Source organism: Macrotis lagotis, chromosome 1 (genome assembly GCF_037893015.1).
Source record: "Macrotis lagotis isolate mMagLag1 chromosome 1, bilby.v1.9.chrom.fasta, whole genome shotgun sequence".
Lineage (NCBI taxonomy): Eukaryota > Metazoa > Chordata > Mammalia > Peramelemorphia > Peramelidae > Macrotis > Macrotis lagotis.
In genome coordinates this window covers 441,388,664-441,394,638 of record NC_133658.1, presented here as the reverse complement: position 1 = coordinate 441,394,638, position 5,975 = coordinate 441,388,664, and the positions used below count along the sequence as shown (strand labels likewise).

The following is a 5,975-nucleotide window of genomic DNA, read 5'->3' as shown; positions in this document are numbered from 1 at the left end:
GATGCTAGTCCTCCCTAAACATCCCATGTAGCTCCAGAACAAAGGTTATGGTTGTGTTCAGTTGTTTCAGTTGTGTCTGACTCTGTGATTCCATTTGACATTTTGATTTTTTGGGCAAAGATAGTGATGTGGTTTGCCATTGCCTTCTCCAATAAAATTTTATAGAAGAGGAAATTGAGAAAAAGAGGGTTAGGTGTCTTGCCTGGGATCACACAGATAATGTCAGAAGCCAGATTTGATCCCAGGAAGAAAAGTCTTCCTGACACCAGACCCATGTTCTATTCAATGGGGTTAGCTTACCTAATACAAGGCACAGAAATGCAAGATGCACCTTTTTATAAGAGAGACGGTGAGTAAACAAGTATTGCTGGATCATTGGGATCGTGGAGGGGACTAAAGTGTTAGAGAAGGAAGGTAAGATGGGGCCAAGTTGTAAACGAGTCAAAAGAAGGATTTTACATTTAATGCTAGAGGTAATAGGAAATACCTGGAATATATTGAGTAGAAAGTGACTTGGAGCTACACCTTAGGAAAATTACTTTGGAGGTTGATTAGAAAATGGATTAAAGTTAGGAGAGACTTAAAACAGAGACATTAATTAGAAGGTTATTACACTAGTCCAAAGGAGATGTTATGAGAGTCTGAACAAGAGAAATTATTTGCTTTTCAGTCTGGGTCATAGGAATAAGAATAAGATAAACAACATAGAAATTAAGGAAAGCATCAGTAATGACATAAATTAGCCAAGAAAAAAAGAAAAACTCTATGAGTTAACAATAGCAATAACAAAAGAACAATTGAGGTTTTTGCAGTGAGGCGTGGCTGGAAGACAGATGCGGCCTCTGGGAGCCCGAGATGCCAGGCGGCCCCACTGCGGCCCCCTCGCCAGCCACTGGGAAGGGACTCGGCTGGAGCCATGGCGGCAGCCAAGGTCACCGGCGCCCTCTTTTTCTCTGTTGGAGTAGCTGCTATAAGCTCTTTTCAATTTGACTACAATATTGGTGTCATAAATGCCCCGGAGCAGATCAACAAGGACTTTCTCAATTTCACTTTACAAGAAAGAACTGGTCAGCCAACTTCTGAGTTTCTGCTCACCTCACTTTGGTCCTTGGCTGTGGCCATCTTCTCCGTGGTGGCATGATTGGTTCTTTCTCTATGGGACTATTCGTCAACCGATTTGGCAGGCGCAAGTCCATGCTCATCATCAACGCACTAGCACTTGTGGGAGGTGCTCTCTTGGGCTTTGCAAAATTTTCCAAGTCAGTGATAATGCTGATCCTGGGTCCGCTGGTCTTTGGCTTATTCTGTGGACTTTGCACTGGCCTTATGCCCATATATATTGGAGAGGTCTCCCCAACTAACCTTCGTGGAGCTTTTGGCACCCTAAACCAGCTGGGTATTGTCGTGGGGATCCTCATTGCCCAGATCTTTGGACTAGAACACATAATGGGAACTGAGGATCTCTGGCCATTGTTATTAGGTTTTACTGTCATCCCTGCTATTCTGCAATCTATAGCCCTTCCAATGTGCCGTGAAGGCCCCAGATTCCTACTTATCAATAAGATGGAAGAGGAGCAGGCCCGAAAGATTCTTGTGAAGTTATGGGGCACTCAAGAGGTAGACCAGGATATCCAGGAGATGAAGAATGAGAGTGCTAAAATGTCACAAGAAAAGAAACCATCTGTGCTAGATCTCTTTAGGGTACCAAATTACTGACAGCCTATTATCATTGCCATTATGCTCCAGCTCTCTCAACAGCTCTCTGGAATCAATGCTGTTTTCTACTATTCCACAGTAATCTTTGACGATGCTGGTGTTAAAGAGCCAATATATGCTACTATTGGTGCTGGTGCAGTTAATGTGGTATTTACTGTAGTTTCACTCTTTCTAGTGGAGTAAGCAGGAAGGAGAACCCTTCATCTAGTAGGACTGAGTGGCATGGCCTTCTGTTCTCTTCTTATGGTTATTGCCATGTCTCTCAAGGCTTCTAATTTGTGGATGAGCTATGTCTGTATCGTGGCTATCTTTGGCTTTGTAGCCTTCTTTGAAATTGGACCAGGACCCATTCTTTGGTTCATTGTCGCTGAGCTCTTCAGTCAAGGCCCGCGCCCAGTAGCTATGGCTGTAGCTGGCTGCTCCAACTGGACCTCTAACTTCCTTGTGGGTTTGTTCTTCCCTACAGCTGCGAAATATTTGGGATCTTACATCTTTATTGTCTTTACTTTCTTCCTCATCATCTTCCTTTTGTTCACCTTATTCAAAGTCCCTGAAGACCAAGGGCAGAACTTTTGAGAATATTATGCAGGTCTTTGAGAACAAGAGTCAGGGTACCATCAGCCCCAGCTTATTGACTTATTGAGAAAGACTCCGCTGTGGATATGAGCAACATTGATCCAGTCAAGGACACATCCTCCTCAGCCCTCTAGAATCCCATGCCCTTCTACCCCTCCTCTTCCAGTCTCCCAACATGGAAAAATATCTCCCTGAGGTGGGGCCCTCATCAGGATATCTGTAACCCAGGATTGTTTCTGATTGCTGCTACTGTTTATTTTTCACCTTACTTCAAGAGCACGAAGATGAATTTAGTGCTGGGGTTAACCTGGCTTCACCGGCTTTTTAAACATTTAATATCTTGGACAATTTAACTCTGCTAAGAGATCAGGTAAACTTGTCCCTCATTTCTGGAGGGACTGGTTTCTTTGTCACGTGCCAACCTTTGTCACCTTCATTTCCTTGGGTTCTAATGATGATTCATTGAGATACCTAGGAATCAATGGATGTAAAAACTCCCAGTATGTACAAGAGTTATTTCACTAGTATGTAAGAATGAGGGATAGGAGAAAGGTTGGGGACCAAATAAGAGAGAGCATCTTCCTCACTTTTTTCTTATAACTCTTCAGAGTACATTGAGTTTTTATTTATTTTATCTGCCGGGTTTTATTTCATAAGTATTTATTTTTTTAAGTATAAAAAGAAAGAATTGCACAAAATAATGAACTGTTAAGGGCAGAGTGAAGGGAGAAGGGGGTATAAATTTAAATAAGGGACTGGGGGGAGAATAAGGATGGAAGACATAAAGGAGAGAGGGAGATTTTCACATGACCTTTAGAAATTTTGATACTCCATGAAAATGATAATAAACGTGTCAGTGTTTGTAATGCCTACAAAAAAAAACAATTGAGAAATCATTAAATTTCTGTCTAAAAGCACATAAGACAACAAATAAAGCAGAAATCAAATAGAAGTGATGGTAAAATGATTAACATCACAAACCTAAAAAAAGGTGAATCTTTTTTTTGTGGGATAGTTGCAAAATATGAGAACACATAAAGGGGGATAGGGTGAATATGGAATGTATCTTAATACTGTCTAATCTGATATTCTCTAAGACAGAATTAATATTTCTTGACTTCTATATTTCTGATCAGAAGTTAGTCTTCTAACTTTTAATTAATAGTTATAAAATGTCAGTCTGCTATGTAAGACCTGTCTACTTCAATGTTGACTTCACCTGTGTCAATACTATCTGGTACCAATAAATAAATTCCTTACCTGATCAACAAAACTCTAGATGAGACCTCTTGAATGAGGAGAGAAAATCCTATTGTTATTGGTAAACATTTACTCTTCAGCATAAGTGGAATTCTTGTTGATAGGAATTTTAAGCAAATATTGTAAGATTCTGTAGAATCATGTTGTAAAACCATGTCATCTATGTGAAATCTCATTGGTTGGCCTCCAAAAGTTTTATGATTCTTCGTTCATTTTGTATAAAATGCCCCCCCAAATTTTGTATCAATGTTGGCATTTGCAAGGATGCCATCTTCCCATGGGTTTTGGTAAGATCCTAGAGAATTAAGCTTCATGTATAAAACTAACTTTGTTATTTCATATTTTTTTAGCCTAAGGAAATTATGGTTAACAGTAAATTGTGCTGTGACTCAGATCTAGGCTTAAATTTGAAAAAAGGATAAACTTTTCCTCTGAACAACTCATTAAAGGGATCCCTAAGGAAAAAACCAGGACACATTTTTAAGTCTGGCATGAATGACTTGTCTAAAGGTGAGATTATTTTTCAAACTCAAATTGTCCTAGTTGGGAAGTGTGTTCTTTTATGAAGTTCTCTGGGATTGTTACTGGGGTTGTGTGAAATTTTTCATTTGGTGAAATCTTTGGTCAGGGCTTATCTCTAGATCTAAGGAAGGTATCTTGGTTGGTATGATATTCCAGTGGTTAGAGCTCTGGCGTTTGGTTGTTTGATAAAAACATAAAGGTGTATTTGCCTGGCATCTTTTGTCATACGTCTAGTGAATGTTATATGTTATTTATTTAGTGTCTTTTTGGTGTATGGAGTTTTTTTGTGTATAGTTATTGCTGATAGTGTTGAAAAAAATGGGACACGTTAAATCTAAGATCAGAGATACAGTAGAGAAATCTCCTGCTTTTTATATGACCATAAATTATGGTTGTAATGATCACATATTTTGTCAAAAATGGCAAAAATTAACTGGTGACAATCCTCTACTGAACTGGCCTATGTGGGAATCATTTTCCAGGACTTAAGTTAATTATCTTAAGACAAAATTAATTTTAAAAACTAGAAAACCATCTAATAAGGAATGGGAATGCTTTTATCACTGGTTTGGCTAAAATCCCCTTCTTCTGATAAGACAGAAGATGTAAAAAGCCTCCTATCTGATTTGACTTTTGGTTATCTTTCAGCCTTGGTCTCTACTCTTCCCACTACTGAGACAGCAAACTTTGCCTCTCCTACAATTTCAAAAGTTCCAATTTTTCAGCCCGCTCTTATTTTTGTTCTGCCTCTATATTCTATGTCTTTTATTCTTCCTCAACATTACACCCTTCTGTACCCTACCTTACCCAATCTTAAGGATCCCTCTGTTTCTTTGTCCTCATCCTCTCCTGCAATATTCAGTCTGACCTCATCCTCTGCTGTTCATCTCCTCCTGGCCTTTCCATTTTTCCTTCCTTTCCTCATTTGCCTACTCCTCCACTTTATTCAAATCCCCATTTCTTCTTTTTCTATTTCCTCTCTTTTTTTTTTAGCAAGGCAAATAGGGTTAATTGGCTTGCCCAAGGCCACACAGTTAGGTAATTATTAAGTGTCTGAGATCACATTTGAACTCAGGTACTCCTGACTCTAGGGCCGGTGCTCTATCCACTGCACCACCTAGCCACCCCTCCTCTCATTTCTTTTCCCCTTTCTTGCCTGTTCCAAATCCTCATTCTACTTTTCCTTATTCAATACCTTCTCCTTGTCCTCCAATTTCTTTTTCCACTATAACCTCTTCCTCCGGAATCTCTTCCCCTTCACAGCCTGTTTCAGCTCCTCCTTCTGTTCCATGTTTTCCTAACCCTCCTATAACTTTGCCCCTTCATTCTCCAAATTCTCCTATAACTTCTTCTGTTTCTTCCTTGTTCCCTAATTCCTTCTTTCTGTGCTCCTATCTCATCTCCCTCTTATGATCCTGTTTATTCTTCTATTCAATTTCAGCCCACTCTTCCTACCTTCCTACCTCATTCCTCTTCATTTTAGTTCCTCCCCCTATTCTCCAATGTATCCCATTGTCCCCTCCCCATGTTCTTCTATTCCTTCCTTTCTGCTACTCCTTTTCCTTTGCTTGCTTCAAAAGATCCTGCTCCCAATACAATTTCCCTGACTCCAGATAAAAGTCTGAAGCCTGAATTAGTGGGGATCCATCTTTTCAAATAGTAAACACACCATGTCCCCAGGTTATTCAACCTGTGGATGGAGGACAGACTGGATCAGATGTTAAATTTTATACTTACCCTCCTCACTATAAATTTAAACCGTGGGACAGGGGTGAGTTGCAAGCATTGAAGAATTTCCAATCTGAGAAAAGATGCTATTTCCTTTGGTAATCAATTTAGAATTACTCTGCAATACTATCACCCTGGGATCCCAGATATTTTCTAGTTAACTGTAGCTTTAG

General features: G+C 39.7%; 1 pseudogene; it reads left to right on the top strand.

Moving 5' to 3' along the window:
• The first annotated feature begins 916 nt into the window (after window positions 1-916).
• Window positions 917-2,885, top strand: LOC141519013 (solute carrier family 2, facilitated glucose transporter member 3 pseudogene; annotated as a pseudogene).
• Window positions 2,886-5,975: the final 3,090 nt, after the last annotated feature.